The sequence below is a fragment of the Rhipicephalus sanguineus genome, chromosome 6, assembly GCF_013339695.2.
Source record: "Rhipicephalus sanguineus isolate Rsan-2018 chromosome 6, BIME_Rsan_1.4, whole genome shotgun sequence".
Lineage (NCBI taxonomy): Eukaryota > Metazoa > Arthropoda > Arachnida > Ixodida > Ixodidae > Rhipicephalus > Rhipicephalus sanguineus.
Window position 1 is genome coordinate 40,197,085 of NC_051181.1, and position 21,654 is coordinate 40,218,738.

Consider the following 21,654-nt stretch of genomic DNA (forward strand, 5'->3'; position numbering starts at 1 on the left):
GCGGGGAACGCGGTCGGCAGGCGTGCGAGAGGGGGGCAGCGTGGGAGAGGGGGGAGGGGACGCGCATGCGCTGATGCTCATCGCGGCGTTGCGCAGGAGAGAATTTCGGCATGTCTAGCCCGCGTTTCAGAGGAAGAGTGGAAAGGGGGAGTGGAGAGGTAAAGTGGAGAGGGGGAGGGGAGAGGGGAAGTAGAGAAAGGAAGGGGAGAGGGTCAGTGGAGAGGGTACGTGCATGCGCAGTAAGGGTGGTCACGCCGCACACCACCACCACCACCACCACCACCACCACCCCCACCGGATTGAACTCCGCCATAAGATACAAAACCGACATTTGGTGCGCCCCTGACAACCGCACGCTCTGTCACGACTGCATGGAAGCCGGCCACACCTAGCGCCGCTGCCAGTACCGCAAGGTGGGCCTTCGCAGCTTCGCTGTCCACGCACCGAGGCCACAGCGCGGTGAGTGGCCACGTGACATGGCTGACTACTTGGCCACCTCTGAATGGGCACCACGAAGGCCGTCGCGTTCGCCGTCACCGGGACGCTGCCGGTACCGTCACCCAGGACAGCAGTGCAGCGGCTCTAACAGTGGCCGTTCTGCGAGCCCCTTTCAGGAAAACTAAGGGCAGTAACCGATGGAAGTGCGGTTGCTGTACGACGAAATGCCGAAGGTCCTCCGCGGCCGCCGCCGACGACCACAACGCGACGAGACCTGCAGCACACCACGCGAAGCAGACGAAGGCCTGACAACGAAACCTCAGTCCCTGAAGAAGACCTGTCGACGCGACGTAGAAGCAGCGGGCCAAATGGACCTAGCCGTGACCCGACGCCGCGACTTATCCGCAACGCAAGACGACGGACTAGCGACCTCGACGTACTATTCGACGGCCACAGCGTCACCGCTCTCATCGACACTGGAGCCGACTGCTCCGTCGTCAGTGGACCGTTCGCACAAAGTTGAAGAAAGTTAGTACTGCTTGGCAAGGCGCTGAAATCCGGACCGCTGGAGACCATCTAATAACGCCGGCTGGAGTCTGCACTGCAAGAGTCACCATCAATAACCGGACTTATCCTGCGCGCTTTGTAGCCTTACAACATTGCTCCAGGGATTGATACTTGGGATGGACTTTCTAACTGACGGCGCCGTTATCGATCTGAGGTCTGAGTCGATAACACTAACCTCAGAATAAGCGCTGCCGCCCCACACGACGCCAGGGAACTACGCATTGAATGTGATAGAAGAGCGCGTCACCATTCCGCCTCTCTCCAGCGTCGTCATTTCCGCAAGCACCGAAGAAACCGCACACCTTGAAGGCGTCATCGAGGGCGATCAGCACCTCCTTCTGGACCATCAGATTTGCATCGCAAGAGGCATAGCCGAGCTGCGTGACGGCAAAGCTAAGGTAATGCTGACTGTTACGGCGTTCATTTGATGGCATTAAGCCACAACACGCAATAGCGAAGTCATCAAAGAACAGACTCTCAATGCGAGCGGCATTCTTTAAGAGGAGCCAAAGAGGACGACCCAGTAGAACGCGCTGCATAGCGCAATCCATTACTCAGTTCCAAGGCTTCGCTACAATTACCCCTGACACGAAAAGGGGGCCGCCCGGCGACCTAACAGCCTTTTTTGCTGTACAATTGAAGTTTGAAGTTTATTCACATGTAATTAATACATATTGATTGCAAACACTGTATGACCCGTTAGCCGAAGGCTAGTATTGGGGTCATTTACTGACATGTAATTACAGAAATGTTCATTAAGAGCATGTAATTGACAGTTTCAATCGTCAATGACAACTACATAGAAAAAAATTAGAAATGGCAGATTAAAAAAAAGAAAAATATAACAGACAAAAATATATGGTATAGACATAAAATACATGGTATAGAACAACGAGACAACATGTCGTTTATAACTTAAATGTGGTAAGCATAACAACATTGAAAGAGAAAAGAAAGAAAAAAGAAAACATATGAGTGTATCTACAGGTTGCGCACGTGACATAAGTTTCTATACACATGACATTTGCTGTTGATAGTACTTTTTTAACCAGTGTGATACGTTATTGCTCTGCTTTCCCTTAGTTGGTATGTCGTTCCATATTTTTGTACCAATAAATTCTACAAGTCTCTGGCCATATATTTTCTTGCCACTGATATATTAAAATTCCCAATTGTTTCGTTCTTGTTGTACGATTTGGCACACGCAATATTGATATGTTAAACGGATAGTTGTCCTTTATTACACTGCTAATGCACTTTGCCATACTTATTTCGCGTAAGAAACCAAACGGTATGATTTGCAGCTTAGAAAACATTGGTTTGCTTGGTTCGTTTCGCGGCGAGAAATTAATAGTTCGGACGGCTCGTTTCTGCAAACGTCGAACAGGATCTAGGTAAGTATTGAATGTCCAGGCCCATGAATCAATACAGTACGTTAGCTGAGACTGGAAAAACGAAAAATACAGGATGCGGAGAATGTTTCTTGGAAAATGTTCCCGTGCCTGAAACAATGCAAAACAACCAGATGCTAGCTTTGAGCAAAGAGCTTCGATGTGACGTTGCCAATCTAGATGCTGATCGTGAATAATGCCAAGATAGGTATATGAGTCGGTGGATTCGAGTGGGCATTGATTTAAATGCAGTGAGACAGAACTATTACAGATAATTTTTGAACGTGAGTGGAAAACGGTATATTTAGTTTTTGTAGTAGTAATGGTTAGTTTATTGGCAACGAACCATTCGGAAAGTTTAGCAAGCTCGATTTGGGCTTTTTCCTGTAGTTCCTGGATGTTGTCACCTGTAATTATTATAGCGGTGTCATCAGCGTACATTGATATATCAGCGAATTTTAATGTTTGGGGCAAGTCATTTATACATACTGTAAATAACAGGGGACCGAGCACTGAACCCTGCGGTACTCCTGTACTAAGATGCTGAGGCGTTGACGTTATGCCGTTAATATGTACGATTTGTTTTCGATTATCAAAATAACTGCGAAAAAATCAAGTTAATTGTTGCGAAACCCATAAGCGCTTAACTTATTGAGTAAGATGCCATGATCGACGGTGTCAAAAGCCTTTTTTAAATAAAAAAAATAACTGCCACTAGTTAGTTATTATGAAGAGCGGTGTTTATAGTCTGCGTTAATGAAAAGTACTGCTGTGGACGGAGAGTGTTTAGGTCGAAAACCATGCTGTTGTGGACAAAGTACATTATATTTTTCAAAAAAAAGAATGAATGCGCTTAGCAAGAAGTTTTTCAAAGATAGTATTGATAACACTAAGAACAGATATGGGACGATAGCATGATGGGTCAGATTTGTCTCCGTTTTTGAAGATCGGAGTCACCTTAGCAGTTTTCAACGTCGATGGGTAGATTCCCGCACGCAATGAATGATTGAATAGGCGGAGTAAAATGGTACCCAGTATATCAATGTTTTCCTTAATTAACCTCACAGTTATCCCGTCAGGTCCTGCAGCCTTTCCAATGCTTAGTTTGTTCACAGCATTAAGTATTTCATGCAGGTCAATGTCGCGCATTACGAAGGAATTAACTATAGGAGCGAAGGAGTGTGCGGGCAAGTTGTGATCGGGAAGTAACTTTGCAAGATTAGGACCTACGTTTGTGAAATATGTATTGAAGTTTTCAACTCTACTTTCCATTACGTTATCAGGAACAATGTGCTGCTTGCTAGACTGGGAAATTACCTCGTTCACAATTTGCCAGATCCTCTTAGAATTGCCTGCCGCGCGAGTAATCAGCCCAGAGTAGTAATCTTTTTTCCTCTTACGCAGCACAGATACTGTTTCATTACGGGGGTTTTTATACTCACTTAGGTAGTAGCCATTGCCTTTGTTGTGCGTCCATTTATGGTACCAGTAATCTTTCACTTAAGTAGGTCAAGTATATGGTTAGTCATCCATGCACAAATAGGCTTATCGTAGGAACGCTTCCAATTTCACGTTGGCTATTGGTTTATTATGTCTTTTGAAAACTGAATTAGATTCGAGAATTCAGTATCACGTCATTATGATAAATTGTATCTGTCTGGCTTGCCAACAAAAGGCTTCGAGCATGATTGTAATCAATCTTCATAAATGCCTTCCTGCTATGAGATTTCTCAATTATAGGGATTTCTATATTTAACTAGTATTGGCAAATGATCTGAAATAGTTTGCTGAAGTACGCGGGCATCTACATTAGTTGGTTCGTTTGTCCAGACGTGATCGATTAGAGTTGCTGAAGAAGCAATTACCCGTGCTGGCACAGGTATAATATTACGAAATTATATGACTACAGCACATTAGTATACTCAATGTTGTTTGAATTAATACTGTCGATATTAATGTCACCAACGATTACAACAGGAACGTTGTCGTTTAAGAGTGACAAGAAAATTTTTTCTAGTTTCAATCATTCAATCAATCAATCAATCAAATCAAATTTTATTCATTCATAACACAATGTACAGGATAAGGATATACAGAAGGAGGTCCCGTAGTGTAAACTGAAATGGGACCTCCTATGCAATATTAACATAAATATTTCATTGGCAACGACAGTAGCAAAAAATAGTAATATTACAAAATTCAATAATAAAGAGATACAGATACAAGAAAAAGACGATGTTGTCATAACCTATGTGTCATCGGTAATAAAAAAAATATAAGTGCAAAAACATAAAAAGAGAAAAAATAAAAGAACAGTTTGAGCAGAGATGACAAGTCGAAAAACCAGTTATACAGAACAGTGAATGTCACATAACAAGAACTTTTTCAATTCATGGCGAAATTTATGGTTTTTTTGGATTTTTATTAGAAATGGTAATGTATTCCACAATGATATGGCTGCAAAGTGAACTGTTTGTTTGCCATAATTAGTTCGCACTTTGGGCAGAATGAAGTTGTTATGCTGCGCGAAACGAGTTGGGTTAGTATTAAGGAAAGATGATGAAGGAATTAATGACAATGAGATTTCTTCATTAATTAGTTGGAAAAGAAAAGTGGCGAGATTGTATTTTACAAGGGCGGCAACATCGAGAATGTTATTTTCTTGAAGTAACTGTTTAGCATTGTATGTGGGTGGACTAGACGTGATTAATCTAATTGCCCGGTTCTGATGATTTGTAGCGGTTTAGGTGAGTATTGTACGTGTTACCCCAGGAGGTTATGCAGTAATTAATGTGGGAGTGTACAACGCGAAATAAAGTGAGAGTAGTACCGGTCGTGAAAAAATGAACGTGCACTATGAGGATGCGTATTCCATGTGATAACTTTTTGTTAAACGTGTTACATGGTTTGAAATTTCAAGTTACGATCGATATTTACGCCTAGGTATACGCATCCTTCACTAGCTGATAATGGGTGGTTATCAATGAAAATGGGCGGAATGTACTGTGGTGATTATTTTGTGATGAAAACACAATTGAGTTTAGAGGGATTAATGGTAAGTCTATTAATTTTACACCATCCTAGCAAGTTATGAAGGTCACTGTTAAGCCGGGTACCACTAGTGATAGCTCTTCGTCAGAATTAATGATTGTGGTGTCATCAGCATATAATAGCACTTAGAAAAAGTAAGGCAGTTAGGCAAGTCATTAATATACAGTAAAATAGTAAGGGGCCCAAAATTGACCCCTGTGGTACACCTAAATTAGTCATTTTAGGTTTAGAATAAGCATTACATACACCGACAACCTGATACCTGTCACGTAAGTAGTCGCGGTAGTAGTAGTAAAGGAGGACCGGTTATACCAATTGAGCCTAGTTTACTATTAAGAGTGTCATGGTCAATGGTGTCAAATGCCCTGGAAAAGTCTACGAATATGGAACCAGCAAATTTACCGTCTCAATAGCTTTCCTCAATTGGTCAGTGAGAGATATAAGTGCTAGGTCAGTAGAGTACCAGATCTAAATCCAATTGGTCAGGTCAGCATACCTACCTAAGAAGTTAGGTATGCTTGAATTCGGTGGCCTGTAAACCACCCCTACTATGAGTGAGCTTTCCAATCGAAGAAAAAAATGTTTCAATGTGTGGTAGGCTGACTGTAGCCGACGAAACGATGGAAAATCCTAGCCCACACCGTAGAAAAAAAGCAACACCACCCCACGAGACGTTGAATCACGTGATTCAGATACTGTTTTGTACCCAGGGATACACAAGTTTTCGTTCTTTTTTAACCAAGTTTGTCAAGCTTTTAACCAAGCTTGTCAGTGGGAGCGGGTCAAAGTAGGTCTTGAGGCGCTCCAGGTTTACAATGTCGCGCCCTCGACGGCGCATGTCCGAACGTGGTTAGATGGCGTCGATCAGGTAGTTGACCGGGGATGTGCGCTCAACGACCCGGTAGGGGCCTTCATATTTCGGCGGTAGTTTTGCAGTGGTCGGGACCGAGAGAGATACGAGCGCTCCAGGAAGGAACATTGGCTCAGAATTGGTGGTGCCACCGCGTAAGCTCTTTTGCCACTCTTTTTCATGTGTTGTAAAGGTCTTGGTAAGTTCGCAACACTCTTCAGCAAGCCTGGCTGTGGCAGAAATAGGTGCACACTCTGATGGATCCGGCTTGTATGGAAGGATCGTGTCGATTGTGTGCTACGGGGGCCTGCCGTAGAATAAGAAGAAGGGCGAAAAATCAGTAGTGCTCTGAAAGGCGGTATTGTAGGCGTAGGCGACGAAAGGCAGAATGACATCCTTGTTTCTGTGATCGGCGGCGACATACATAGAGAACATGTCGCTGAGCGTGCGGTTAAGGCGTTCGGTTAGGTGATTTGTCTGCGTGTGGTAAGCAGTACTTTTGCGTTGGACAGCATGGCACTCTTTGAAAATGGCGCGTGTCATCGGTTGCGGCCATAACGTGTGCGTCTTCGAGGGGTTCCACTCTGCCGAGACATTCCCTCCGAAGCAACGTAACAATGTGCGGGGATGGGTTGGTAACAAAAATAGCGGTGCTGCCCTGAGTGACTTGCACGGTCGCGAAAGGTACCAGCAACCCTTTCCTAATGCAAACGCGGTCAGATGGCAAAAGGAGTGCAGTGGTGTCGGAGAGACCGGCGCAGTAGACTGACACAGCCCTTGACGTGTTTGGAGGCACCTTGGTATTATCTTTGACGACGATCTTGCTCAATGCCGATGGGCTGTTGGCCGGTGTCAAATATGAGAACAGTGAGAGCTCGATTTAAGCTGGTGCGCACTGAATTACGGCGTCGTGGCGGGAGAGAAAATCCCATCCCAGGATGACGTCGTGAGAGCATGCAGCAATTATGATGAACTAGACGTCGTACAGAACGCCCTGAATGACGACGCGAGCAGTGCATACTGCTGTAGGATGAATGCTCTGGGAGTTGGCGGTACGGAGGGACATCCCGGAAAGTGGCTTTGCCACTTTTCGGAGTAAGCGGCTAAGTGTTGTGTCCATAACAGATACGGCGGCTCCAGTGTCGATAAGGGCAGATGCGCGAACAGCGTCCACAAACACGTGTATCACGTTTGATAGGCTTCGCTGAGGGCTTTCGCAGTTCGAACGCAGCAGCATGGTGAAGGCATCGTCCTCGATACCTTTCATAACACTCCTGATTCTGTCAGACTCCGACATGTTCGCGTCGGCTTCCTTGAACAAGTCAAGAATGTTTCAATGTATCTCCTGAAAGAAAGCCCTGCTGAGCTCGTTCCTGTAAATGCCGTTCGGCTTGCAGCTCACGAACGGCAGGGCGACAAACAGCTCGACAATGACGGCCTTAAAATCGGACCATGTCGGGAAATCGGCTGCATGGTTGTTGTACCACATTCCCGCCGCACCCGCGAGGGTAAGAAAACCAAGTTGCTCAGTTTGCCTGTCTCGTCCCATTTATTGGCGACGCTCACGCGCTTGTTAATCGCGAGCCAGTCTACCACGTCGGTGCCATCCGCACCGGTGAAGACAGGAGGGTCGCGGACACGGGGGACACCGAGACTAAGCGGTCGGTGCGGGAGGCGGCTTTTACTGGGCGGCGTATTGGGACATGGTAGATGGCACGGTACGGGAACGAAGCTCCAGGGGCATTGAATGGAGACCGAAGTTGTTGTGACGGCACAGCACTGTCCTCCACTTTGTCAAGACATTTATTTATACGCGACGTCCTGACGGCTGGACACGTCGATGTTTCCCGCACGCTCGCAAGAATACAGGACAAGTACTTCTGGCGGCGCCTTGCCCCCGACGTGGCTTGCTACGTAAGGACATGCCGATACTGTCAGCGACGCAAGACATCACCGACAAGAACAGCAGGCTTTGTTCAGTCGATCGATCCACCTCGCAGACCATTCCAGCAAATCGGCATGGACCTACTGAGGCCGTTCCGTAAGTCGACTTGCGGAAACAAATGGATCGTCGTAGCTACCGACTACCTCACCCGCTACGCCGAAACAAGGGCCTTACCTAGAGGCAGTGCCGCCGAGCTAGCGAAGTTCGTTCAAGAGGTCGTCCTGCGTCGTGGCGCCCAAGCGGTTCTCATCACCGAGAGAGGTACGGCCTTTACTGCGGAACCAACTCAGGTGATCTTGAGATACAGCCAGACAAGCCACCGTCGGACCACCGCCTACCACCCACACACTCAAGCCTCACAGAGCGTCTAAACAAGACAATCACCGACATGCTGGCTATGTACGTCGACGTAGAGCACAAGACGTGGGATGCCATTCTTCCGTACGTGACCTTCGGCTACAACACGGCAAGAAACAACGCAGCTGTCGCCGTACAAGTTGGCCTACGGAAGGAGCCCGGCAATGACGCTCGACGCATTACAGCTAGCTACCACCGACGAAGACAATCTCGACGTCGCCACTTATTTGCAACGTGCCGAAGAAGCTCGACAGGTCGCCCGCCTGCGTGTCAAGAGCCAGCAAAGGATCGACAGCCGTCACTATAATCTTCGGCGACGCCACATGGAATACCAGCTCGGTGACCGTGTGTAGGTCTGGAAACCGATACGCCGACGTGGCATCAGTAAAAAACTTCGGCGATACTTAAAGCCATGCAAGGCGCTACGACGTCTCGGAGCACTGGACTGCGAGGTTGTTCCGGGCGGGCATCACAAATTCTCAGCGGCGCAGAAAGCGACCTGAAGTCATTCGCGTCGTGCGCCTCAAGCCGTTTTATGCGCGTTGAGGAACCTGAGGACTCGGCTTTTGCTTGCTCTATTGTAGTTCTTTCGAGTTACATGCATTTATTTCACTTACATGTTCTGTTTTACGCATCGGGAGGATGCTTTTTCTTAAGGGGGCATTGCCACACCCACTTCTTGTTTAATTTTTATGTATTCGAGTTTCACCCACAAAAGCTGCTAGCAACGCTGGGCACAGACCGTGCCGCAATGTTCGTGAAGCTCCACGATTGCCTGAGATTATTCTATCAAGATTGCGCGCAGGATGCGGACAGTCAAATCGAGAACTTTAGCAAGCACCAGCAATAACGCTAGAACCTTCGATGCCGCATGTATAAATACCGACGAGCCTTACTGCAGACCAGATTATCGACGGGCGACGCCCTGCTCGCCGCTATCAGAGCAAAGTGTCTTTTGGTTGCAGTGTGACTTTTCGATCCCCGGCCAGAAGTTCGGCCAAATAAAGAGTTTCATGTTTGACACGCCGACTGCTGCCTTCGTCAACGTCACGACCCCCTGACAATGGGGCTCTTCGATTTTCGGACTTCTGGCAGTTCTCTGGCAGCCAGAGATAGCCAGAGGGTCAGTCAGCAAGTTCCGGTCGGGACAGGAAGCAGCGTCTTGGTCACATGTGTGGGAAGCCCGAGACAACCCGAAGCTGCCCCAAGATTACAGAATCGAACGCTGGGACAGCCAGCGTAAACGTAAACAAACGCTACCGCCGTGGCAGCAAACGAAACTTTGCGCCGCGTGCGCGTTGGTTTTTCTGCATTGCCCGCTTGAAAATATGTGGCTAGGTTTGCTGAAGAGCTGAAGTGATATTCTCGAGCATACGGATTTGGGATACGATCACGTACGTTCGCAAAATCGTGCGCAACTCGCCCCGTCCGCGAACAAAACAGTCAGCTGGCGCACGGCGCCACGAAAGCGATGCAAGGTGAGCTACCGCGCCGCTAACGGCTTAACCAGCTCACGTTTGCTTAGTACGTGTAACAGTCGCTGCACAACACGACGCGAAAAATCTCGCGAAAGTGATCGTGTCCCTGACGAGCTTGCGTTTTGTCATAACTTGAGACATGCGGCGGTATGGGTACCACGAGTGCGCGTTATATCGAAAATAAACTTCTGTGGGACGCGTCTTCGACTCGTTTTGGCAGATGTTGCCTGAGCCTCTTTTCCAATCCTAAGTGGCACTCCAAAAATCTCATGTACGAGCTCAGCTTTTATTTGAGCTACTAGGTGATAACCGCGTACATACTGCATGGAATTATTACTAAGAGGTGGAAAAAGACAAAGCCGACGATGAAATAAGCAACAAAAGGATGTATACATTTCTGAATTCATCTTCGTTTTTTCACATCGACGCGTCGTAGCATAACATAATACCATACCTCATATACTGGCCCGTAGATCGAAGTACGCTCGCACGCCGTTCGCGACCAACGAGGATCACACAAAAAAACAATGTCGCGATCGCTTTTATTCGATCAGTGCATTTTATCAACATCGAAGACCTAGTTGAAATAGTTAAGTTCTTACGGGGTTCACGCACGCAAACATACGACGGAGCGAAATAGGTAGTTCGATCACAATCATCTCAGCTAAATGCACATAAAGCACACACGACACCACAATCGAATACTACTACGAAAAAATAAACTCGAAAGGGTCTCCATGCGTTCGCACGAACGTGTACATAACTTTTGGGACATGTGCACGACGCAGTTAGAATGGTTAGAACGCGACAGTTCGCCGCGTTGTTCACGGAAGGAAACTTCACGGGACACATAAGAAAAGCAATAAACATTAGCTCCAAATGCTCGCCTCCAGGCGCCGAGCGGCCCGAGCGTAAGGACACGCAAAGGTGTAGTCCGCAAGCGCCCGCATTGCAATCCGTCGAGTCCTCACAAAGATGGCGGCGAGCGCGTATCGTCTCTTTTCGGCGTCTGCTAGCCCGAAACCTTCTAGAGAGCTTCCACGACTAAATTGTCCTGGAAGGTTCTGGCGACCCTCGGGCTCCCCGCGGGTCGCCAGAACCGTCCAACCCGAGAAAAACGAACGCCAACCGGAAGTGCACCGCGGGGGGGTCGGAGCAACCCGAGAAAAACGAGCGCGCTCTGGCTGGCTCTGGCAGCCCGCGGGTAGCCAGAAGTGGAAAATCGAAGAGCCCCAATGTGAGCACAATATGTATAAGGGAACCACGTCGACCTAGAAATGCTGTTTTATGTTCCAAACGCATCTGTTCGTTTTGCATTGAAACATGATAGTATCTCTACCTTGACAATCTGTAAGATACTTCTGAAGCCTAGCAACGACATGAAATACCCGAAATTTCTCTCGGCTGTGTGTTGCGCACCTAAAGTGTGGTGCATTGAAGCCCTCTAGAAATTTCTGAATAACATGATGCAAGTTTAGCACAGTTCGTTCTTTGTCTGTCTTTAAAATTCGGCTAGGCACTCAAGCATCTTGACTTGATCCCTGACACGTGCGCTTCAGCTCAGAACCAATAATTTAGAGAATTTTACTACAGGAACAAAACATTAAAGAGAAATAGCAATAAAAGGAGCTGATTTTTTCGTGCGATTGTTTATATATATTTTTACAGAAACTACCATCAATGAGGGCAAGTTCTACTACACCGACTACAGAAATTGTGTGATCGAACAGCTCGAGTATCGTGGACATCGTAAGTATAAATTCTAAAGTATCTCTCCAAAATTGTCTCGTTTAGCAAAAGATCACAGGTGCACTCCTTAGAATATTGTAAATGAAAACTAACGTCTTGGGGGTAGAGAGAAAATTAGAAGGGAGCGTTTATGTACAGCGCAAAATGTAGTCGTTTGCGTTTGAAGGCAACGCAACATAACGATATTGTCGGATGCGGAAAACAGGCTGAACTTACCTTTGCAATACTCAAACCAGGTAAAGCACTACATCAAGCGTGAACGGCGACGAGTCACACTTTCAACCATTCCGCGGCACAGAATAATTTTACAGCGAAAGCTGTTATGAGATCATTTCAACGGCCGTTTTTGGTGGCGTAGTTGTCCGCCGCCGCCGCCGCCGGTGTCCGTAACCACTATCGCTCGAAATAAAAAAAAAACGAAATAAGAAAAAATTTCCAGGATGGAATGGGGTTCGAACCTGGGCCCTCTGCGTGGGAGCCCAGTGTTGGACCTCAGAGCCATGCCGGTGCTTGGAACTGCCTTGCAAAACGACGCTATACAGGCCTCATGTCCAGAAGGAACCACATTAACATATGTAATTTAGTGTGGTAGAAGAGTGAAATAACAACCACGCACCACACAACGCGAATTCTGTAACCAGGCGTCACACAATGCGAATTGAGCAACGAGTGGGCTGTTGGATGCTTCCAACCCACTACAAGGGGCTCTGCAATAATTTTTTCATCGTCATAAGGCACAACACTAACAAAGTGCGCATGATGCCTTACATGTTTTTAGCGGGTACCACGGCTCTCCGTCGAATGACGAAAAATGGCATAGTGGCTGCTGCCCTACTTCACAGAAATTATGATTTATAGCGTAGTGGGTTCCTAGCAAGTGCACATGCATTGGTTGCCAAGGAAGCCCATGAGCCCATCATCCATTTCCTCAGGGTCTCAACAAAGTTATTCCCCCTCTCTCTGTCTCTCTCACGTAAATATATGTTATATTGCACGGTGGGAGAGTTAAATAGCGACCGGGCGTCACACAATGCGAATTACGTAACTGGTGAGCCGTTTAAAGCTTCCAACCCATTACAAAGGGCTGAGCCACAATTCTTCATCGTCATCAGTCGTCACGTAAACAAAGTGCACATAATGCCTTACATATGTGTAGCTGGAACCTCGCTTCTGCGCACAATGACGAATAATGGCGTTGTAGGTGCTTCCCAATTTCACAAATATTGTGATTTATGGCGTAGTGGGGACCTTGCTAGTGTACTTGTATTAGTAGCCCCAAGAGAGTTTACAACGGGCTCTAGAAATGCCGCTCTTCCAGCTTTCGCTGTGACTGTGCTGCGCTTTCCGCGCAGGCCTGACATCTTTTTTAAATTAAACTATGAATCGCATTATATATGCTCAAACAGTCTAAAGAGCAACTGGCACCGCCGTATGCTGTTCTTTTTACCGAACGACAATCAATCACTCATGTTGCTGTATTATATTTCACGACAGCGCAATTATGAATTACTCTTTTCTTTCCTGTTCAGTTGTTATGAGCATAAACAAGTATACTTCTTGCCGTGGTTTCACTGCAGCTGTATGTCGCGATCGTCACAACACCTCTGCGCGTTGTGGCAGCCCATGTAGTCAATGCAACTATTTGAAGCTTTTTCGATGCAAGCGGTGTCACAATAAAAAAAGAACATATTTGTTGCATTTACACACCCGGGACTCTCGCCGCTGACATAGCCTGCTGCCTATCTACAGTATTGCCCCTTCCCCTTTAATCTGACCCCTTGTCAGAAGGCAGTTCTATAGCTAAGCTGCCGTCGAAGTTTAACAGTTCAAAAACTTTAAAAAGTAGGAGTAAATGAAATGCTACGCACATAGAAACGTTATCACATGTTATATGCGCTATCCTCACAGCACTGATCACAGCACCACAGAACATACGTTGTTTATTTTTGCAAATACCCATCAGCCTAAATGTAGGTCACGGCGCCTCCTGCACTAAATGTAAAATGTCATCAACAGTGCATAACTGGTGTCGTCTGATATCAAGTAGCGTACGTGGGTGGTCGTGGGCGTCGTCAGACGTTTTGAGCTATCGGCGTACTGGACCGTTTTGTCTTAAAATAATCATAAGTTTACCACTGCCACTGCTCCGTTACTGCCGTGTATCCAGGCCTAAAAAGCGCACTACTTAGTCGTAGCCCCCTTCCTCCCCCCTACCGCCCTTTTCTCCCTGAATTTGTGTAGGCCAATTTTAAAGGCCATGCATTGGCATACGAGAAGTGATAGAAACTAATATACAATGGTGTAGGCGCCATGATCCGAACAGCACACGGAGGGAGGACAAGACGGAGCGAACTATTTCTTCTCTTTCTTAAAAAAAAGGCAACTGCGGAGAACCGTGGGGAACAAATTTGATTTAATCTGCTAAAGAATGTTTCCATGCAATAATATTGCTGCTCTGTCTCTTTCTTCATGAAGCCCTATATCCGTGCAGCAAGCAAGCTTCGTACAGCCACCCTTTTCAGCGTATAGTGCCAGAAAATCGCAAACAAGCAAGGAAATATTGTATAAGTATGTCTAATTATGACTAACGTTTGTGGATTACACTACGACATAAGCGTAAAGAAAAAAGTGGCTTTGTTTAAAAAGGCAGAAGAGTGCAAGATGGTCCCTTCATAAACCGGCTGATCTCGAAAAAGACATATCCACAGGAAAGCCTCAGCGTTGCTTACGTAATACACCTGCGAACTATCTGTAACACAATGCTAATGATAAGTACCTTACTACTCGGCGCTATATTAAGCCATCCTGTTTAAGACATATTTTTAGAAGAGGCACGCAGTCCCTGACAACTACTTAGGGGGATACTTTCACTTTTGCAACACTGTGCTTGAGCAACAGCGGACGCATATTTTTCTTAAAGCGGGAACCTAGGCTCCCACAATGGCAACTGTGTCATTATAAAACACCAGAACCACCGCCGCTCGCACACACGGGCACACGCAAGCGCTTGTCACGGAGAGAGAATTAAACATTATTGAGGGACCAGGCGCGCGTGCTCTTCGCCCAGAGGTGGGTGACTTCCTCATTCCAGGTAGCCATGGCTTGCAGCTGACGCTCGAGCCCTGTCCACCAACCGGAGCTGGTCCTCAGGGTTCGCGGACGTCAGCAGCGCCTCCCACTGGTCTTCCGGATTTTCGTCCACGTTCAGTTCGTCTATGGGCGGGATACTTGGGTTGTTGCAACATCCCCATACCATGTGGTACAGGGTGTTGGCAGTGGCCGGGCAGTATGTACAGTGCCTGTTAAAGTTGCCGGGGTACATTGCGTGGAGTAGTGTACCGTGCGGGTAGGTACCCGCCTGTAGCCTTCTCAAAGTCACTGCTTCCTCTCTAGTAAGCCTTTTATGAGCCGCTGGATAGTGGCGTTGTTGCTTCCTGTAGTGCGCAAGTATGTCGGAGTACTTTCTTGGTATTGGCTCCTCTTCGTTTTCGGAGTCCGAATATCGCTGCGGAGTAGCCCGGTGTGTATGCTCTCGGGCTGCGGCATGTGCCGCTCGGTTCCCCGCTAGGGATTCGTGCCCCGGTGTCCAGAGGATACTTGCATCTTCGAAGTCGCACTGTAGGAGGATTCGAAGGGTTGATTTACTTATTGATCCTTTTTGAAATCTTCGACATGCTTCTTGCGAATCCGTGACTATGGTTACTGAAGAAGAACTTGTACTTATTGCTAACGCAATGCCAAGTTCTTCTGCGGTAGTTGCGTCATTTGCATGTGTCGAAGCGGCAGTGAGTTCCCTACCTGTTTCATCCACCACGCTAGCTACATATTTGTTTACCCCTCGATACTTAGCAGCATCCGTGTAACGCAGGCTCTCTTTGTTGCTATAGGTCGCTAGCCTCTGCTGTAACAATCGTGCTCGTGCTTGTCGTCTTCCCTTGTCGTGTTCCGGGTGCATGTTCCTGGGTAGTGGACACACAAATATTTTATCTTTGATTTCTTGGGGAATACACTGAGGCAGGTGTGCTGCTTTTTCCACTGTATAGCCAAGATTCTTTAAAAGTGCCTGCCCCGTTTTTGTAAGTTTTAGTCTTTCCAACTGGTTAATCCTTTGCGCCTCAATTAACTCTTCCCAGGTATTGTGTACCCCCATCTGGAGGAGTTTCATCGTGGATGTGGTTGGTGAGAGTCCCATGGCAATTTTATAAGCTTTGCGGATGAGGATGTTCACCTTCTGTCGCTGGCCGTTCTTCATGTCCACGTATGGAGTCCCGTAGGTTATGGTGCTTGTGAGCAACGCTTGAATCATGGCGATGCAGTCCTCCTCTTTGAGTCCATGGCGTTTGCTTGCAACTCGCTTGATAAGATGCGTTATTTGCTGAACTGTTCGTTGCAGCTTTTCCAGTTCGGCTCCCGCAGTACCATCTTTCTGAATAAGAAGGCCGAGGATACGTAGAGTAGAGACTTTTGTAATACTGATTCCCCCAAGCGTCACTTCAGGATCTGGGATTTCTTGCGGCCGGCGGCCTCGGGTGCGTCTCCGTAATATGAAGAGTTCTGATTTTTCTGGTGCGCACGAAAGACCACATGTTGTAAGGTATTGTTCAGTGGTTCGCACCGCTTCTTGCAGCTGATCTTGTTGGGTACCGGTAGATCCACCTGTGGTCCAAATTGTGAGATCATCCGCATAAAGCGCGTGCTTGATCCCCTTTATCTGATTTAGTTGGTTAGGTAGCGAGCTCATGGCTAAGTTGAAAAGAATTGGCGATATAACAGAGCCTAAAAATGAATTTTTTACCAAGCGTGCTTGGGACAACTGTCCCATTTCATATGCACGTATCTCAGCATATTTTTTCACAGAGATGAGCTGCCCATCAGGACTAATCACTGCGACATGTCAAGTTGTGATATCGACTGCCTGTAGTATGAGTCCCTTACCCCTCCCACTTCTGTACAAGCTATTGTCGGTTTAATATTGAAATTGTTTGCCAAAGGGAAAACTACTCCCTCTGTCTTTCAAAAAGGTTTTTAACTGCGCGACGAAGACGGCACGACAACAGGAACACATACACACACGCAAGCGCAGAACTTCCTACTGACTTTATTTGCGGAAAGCAGGTGATTGAAAGGTTCTTCAAAGCGACCAATATAAGAGCAAGCAACAATCGCAATGACACAGTTAAAACCAACAACAAAGGTGCCTGCGCATCACGTACGTGGCAGTGACCATGGAGGAAAGAAAAAAAGTTAGGAGGGAGCGCGCCTAGCTTCCACAAGCCAACCTCCTCTGAAGCCGCTCCCTCGTCGTTTCTCATTTCCCTCTTGGTCTTCAGTGCGTCGCCTGCTGGGAAGTGAGCCTTGTTTGGTTCTCGGAAGGTTCTAGTTGACACCGGGTTGGAAGCACGTTGACAAGTGTCGGCCGTCTGCTGCGGTGAGCTCGGTGCGTCGAGGTCAATGTGCATTGATTTCGGTCATAAGTCGAGAACAGAAAGGGAAGTGATTGAGGCGTTTTTCATCGCAAAAAGGGAAGCTAGCTGTGTCAGCTCTCCTTCGATATCGTTATGAAGGGATGAAATAGAATTCTTAGATGGACACATCAGGTCACTCCCGCGTACGTGATGCGCACGCGCCTTTATTGTTCGTTTTAACTGTGTCATTGCGTTTGTTCCTTGCTCTTATGTTTGTCACTAAGAACCTTTAAATCACTTGCTTTCCACAGATAGTCAGTTGGAAGTTCTGCGCTTGCGTATGTGTTCCCGTTGTTGTCCCATCTTCATCACACAGTTAAAAACCTTTTTGAAACCATGAACCGAACAGCCCAACAACATGCCTTCCCTCTGTCCTCTCGATGTGTACAGAATGCGACAGGTGTAATTTCGCAGCTGTCATGATGCTAGCGTGGCAAACACAGCAGGATCGTGAAACGAAACTTGTTTACAGCACAGCAGGGTCCTTTACTATCGAATAAAAATAATTGTACTGCATAGGAATCAAGATAAGGCGTATAACATGTTCCTAGCTAATGAGTTCGTGCCGATCTTTTTATATTTGTTTTCAACAATATCAAAGAACAGGCTCATTATTATGAAGGTAGACAAAATACTCCGCATCTCTTTCATTATCTTGTTGATGTGTGTCTCAAATAGCTCAAGAAGCACAAAAAACAATCGGAATGCATTTATTTAGTTACGTTCGTTCCTTGTTAATATCTGACAAGTCACTGATAACTAATACTGGAATGCAGAGCCGCTTCATTTATTTCAGGTTAAACAAAACGATCACAAATAGTAGGCTGGTACTGCGACAAGGTTCACATTTCTTGAAAATGGCGCTAATCTCTACTGCTTGCGCTCAAGAGGCGCAGTGTACGCACGTGGAATAATGCTTTGCTTTGGGTAGGTAATAGTGACCCAGAATTGTAAATTGCTGGACCAGTTGGTTCATGGTCAAGCGTTAAAATAGCGGTATAACAAGATGCATCTGAGCTAAAATTATGAGATGCAGTGAAATAGGATTTAAAAATGTATACGTATTGGCGAGAATCTAAGCGCTAATTTGCAAAATTAATCGAATTTGTAAGTTCCTAGAAAGGCTTTAGCACCACCAGTAATTCAACAACGAGCATTCAGGCACCACCAAATAACTGCCTTTGGCCGTTTCTAGAAACGTACATATAAACGAGACATGACAGCTTTATAGATGAATGACGGCCTGCACTGAAAATTATTTAAGCATGTCAGAGCCGTAACCAGATATTCAAACGGGGGGGGGGGGGTCTATCATACCTTACGTACGTTCGTATGTATGTTTGTATGTGCATGTATATAGTATACACACATGCAAAACTGAAAGACTTCGGGATGGGGTGCTGGTTGAACCCCCCCGCCCCCTGGCTATGGCAGTGAAGCTAGTACACGACATTGTTGTCGCGGACTGCATAGTATATTGGAAAGGGGAAACCAGCAATTAGAAAACGGAGACAGTAGAGAAGAACAACCGGACAGGAAAAGTGCTTGTTTTGTGTAGTTGCTCTTTTTCCCTCTTCGTTTTTTAATCGCTGGTTTCCTCTTGCAATCCCGTCCCCTTCCTCCTCTCCGTCCAAAAACGAAAAGAAAATTGATAAACCTGGCATTGTGATAGTCAGGTTCTCGTCTCACCTTCCTAAAGAAACATGGCTTAAGAAGAAAAGCGAGCTAAGGAAAGCAAAGTCAAACATTTTCTTCAACGAAAACAACACAGCGTACAACGAAGCACTTTTCTGGAAAATTAAATCGAGGGCAACTGAAAAATATTGTCAGTTCACATGGCACAAAAATAGACAGCTTTTTTGTGCTTGGCACTCCACGTGATCGAGTAATCAGAATCGTGGGAGAGCAAGACCTCGAAAAAATTCGCTAAAGATGGCAGCCCGAACCGGATCAGCACGTCACTATGGCTCGTGACAATAAATACTGTTACTACGATGCATATTCCTTTCACCGACTAGACCTTTTCCATGATAAAAAAGATATCGTTACTTCATCTAAATACTCAAAGCTTACCAAATAAAAAAGAGACGATTGATATACTGCTTGACGCCTTAAAACACAATGCTGATTTCTTAGCTGTTACTGAGACTTGGTATTATGAATGACCTATTATGAATGACCAGAAGGCTGTTTGGAATACCATGAACGGCGTTTTATTTTCGTCAAATAAAAAGACCATAACCGAGCTTATGGTAGAAGGCAAATCTTGCTGAGGTACACAACTTGCTGATATCTTCAACAACCATTTTTTGAAGTCTGGGGCCTGTGAAATCTCTGCTAGTACCGACACAGGCTGTGAACCATACATTGCCAAAAATATTACAAAACCAATGTTTTTGGCCCCCACTGATGCATCCGAAACGCATTGTTTCAGTATCATTTTAGCAAACGATTATGCGGCAGGTGTTGACGGTATAAGCGCCGAACCATTAAAAGCAGTCTCGCAGTGTATTAGTCTGCCGCTCTCACACATATGTAATTTGATTTTAAGCACTGCAATATTTCCTGATAAGCTCAAGATAGCTACAGTCTCAATAATTCGCAAAGGTGGTAATGAAAACGACCTAAATATTTATAGACCTCTATCTGTCTTGCCCATATTTCCAAAATTATAGAAAGAGTTTCATACGTTCGCATTTAAAAAATGCTGTAGCCAAGAAAATATAATCAGAAAACACCAATACGGTTTTCGAAAGAAAAAAAAAACGTGCAGAGTAGGCTTTAATGTCTATCAAGTACCAAATAATAGAAAATTTTGAGCAGCGATCTTACACGCTGGGATTATTCCTTGATTTCAAAAAGGCTTTTGATTCAATCAAGCATGACATTCTCCTGGTGAAGTTAGACCAATACGGCATAAGAGGTGTTTTCCTCAAGTTAATAAGCAGTTACATGACAAATTGATTACAGTAGTGTGACACGAAGCATGCAATATAAAAATGTATAAAATTAAGTACGGCATTCTTGAGGGATCTAGATTAGGCCCACTTCTGTTCCTCTTATATATAATCGATATTTTTATTATATCACTAACTCCAGACATGGTTTTATACGCCGATGATACAGACATTTTTTTCTCTGGCAAAGATATAGATAGCTTAAAAAAGCAAGCAAACACATCGCTTAAGCACTTATCAGTAGGGTTAATACCAAATGAAGTTGAAGTAAACACAAAACAAACTAAACAAAATATGTTATTTCTCGGCCAAAAACAAAACTACACCCCGCGACATTCAAGTTAATTTCGAGGGGATTTGATTGAACGGGTGACATGCCAAAAGCCTCTTGGTAGGGGTGTGCGAATATTCGAAAGTTTAGAATATTCGTCGAATATTACATTCGAAATATTCGTATTAGATTCGAAAATCGTGTATTCGAATAGTTTCGAATATTCGACAACTACGATTATTCGAAAAATTCGAATATGTGATTCGATTATCATGCATAAAATAACTCGTATTCCACATTTCTGCTGCGTTCGTATAGCTAAAAACGTTGCCGAGAGGAGCGAGAAACATCGTAAGTACACGGAGGCACGATATCTGCCTGCGACGAGCGCCCCAATACGTATGATTTATTGCTGGTGCATCTACGACATGCAGCGCTGTTGGCGATCATGTAACCGTACATTTTCAATATTATGCGGCCGTAACGTGCCGCACTACCACTCGTTGACTATGCGGGACCACTTCTGAAGAAAGACAGTGACCCATGTAACTGGTGGCGGACTGTAGGCACCTTCAGATACCCCAGTCTGGCAAAGCTTTGCCCCATGTACCCCCCTATACCAGCCACTTCTGTTCCAAGCGAGCGTGCCTTTTCAGTGGCAGGGGAGGTTGTCTCTGTTAGAAGGGACCTCCTGCTGCCTGTTCATATGGAATGATAACATGTAGTCATTACTTTCATTGTGCCGTGATATTTGCTTGTGTTGTGATGTGCCTTGTGCTAGCCTGGACATTGTGTTCTGAAGATAGCAGTGTATGTTGTGTTGCCAGTCACGCTGTTAATGTTTTTTTTTTTCAAATAGCTACATGTTAAATAAAATGTTGTTACTGTGGAGGCATTTTTCCTTTGATATTCAATATTCGATTCGATATTCGAACGTGGATATTCGTATTCGATTCGTATTCGAAAAATTTGATATTCGCACACCCCTACTTCTTGGTATTATCTTCCATGAAGCACTCGACCGGACATACCACATAAAGTTTGCACTGACGTTTCGTGCTCAATTGGTGTAACCAGGAAAATCGCTAGTTTTTTGCCGATTTGGGTAACAAAGCAACTGTATTTTTCTTTAGTA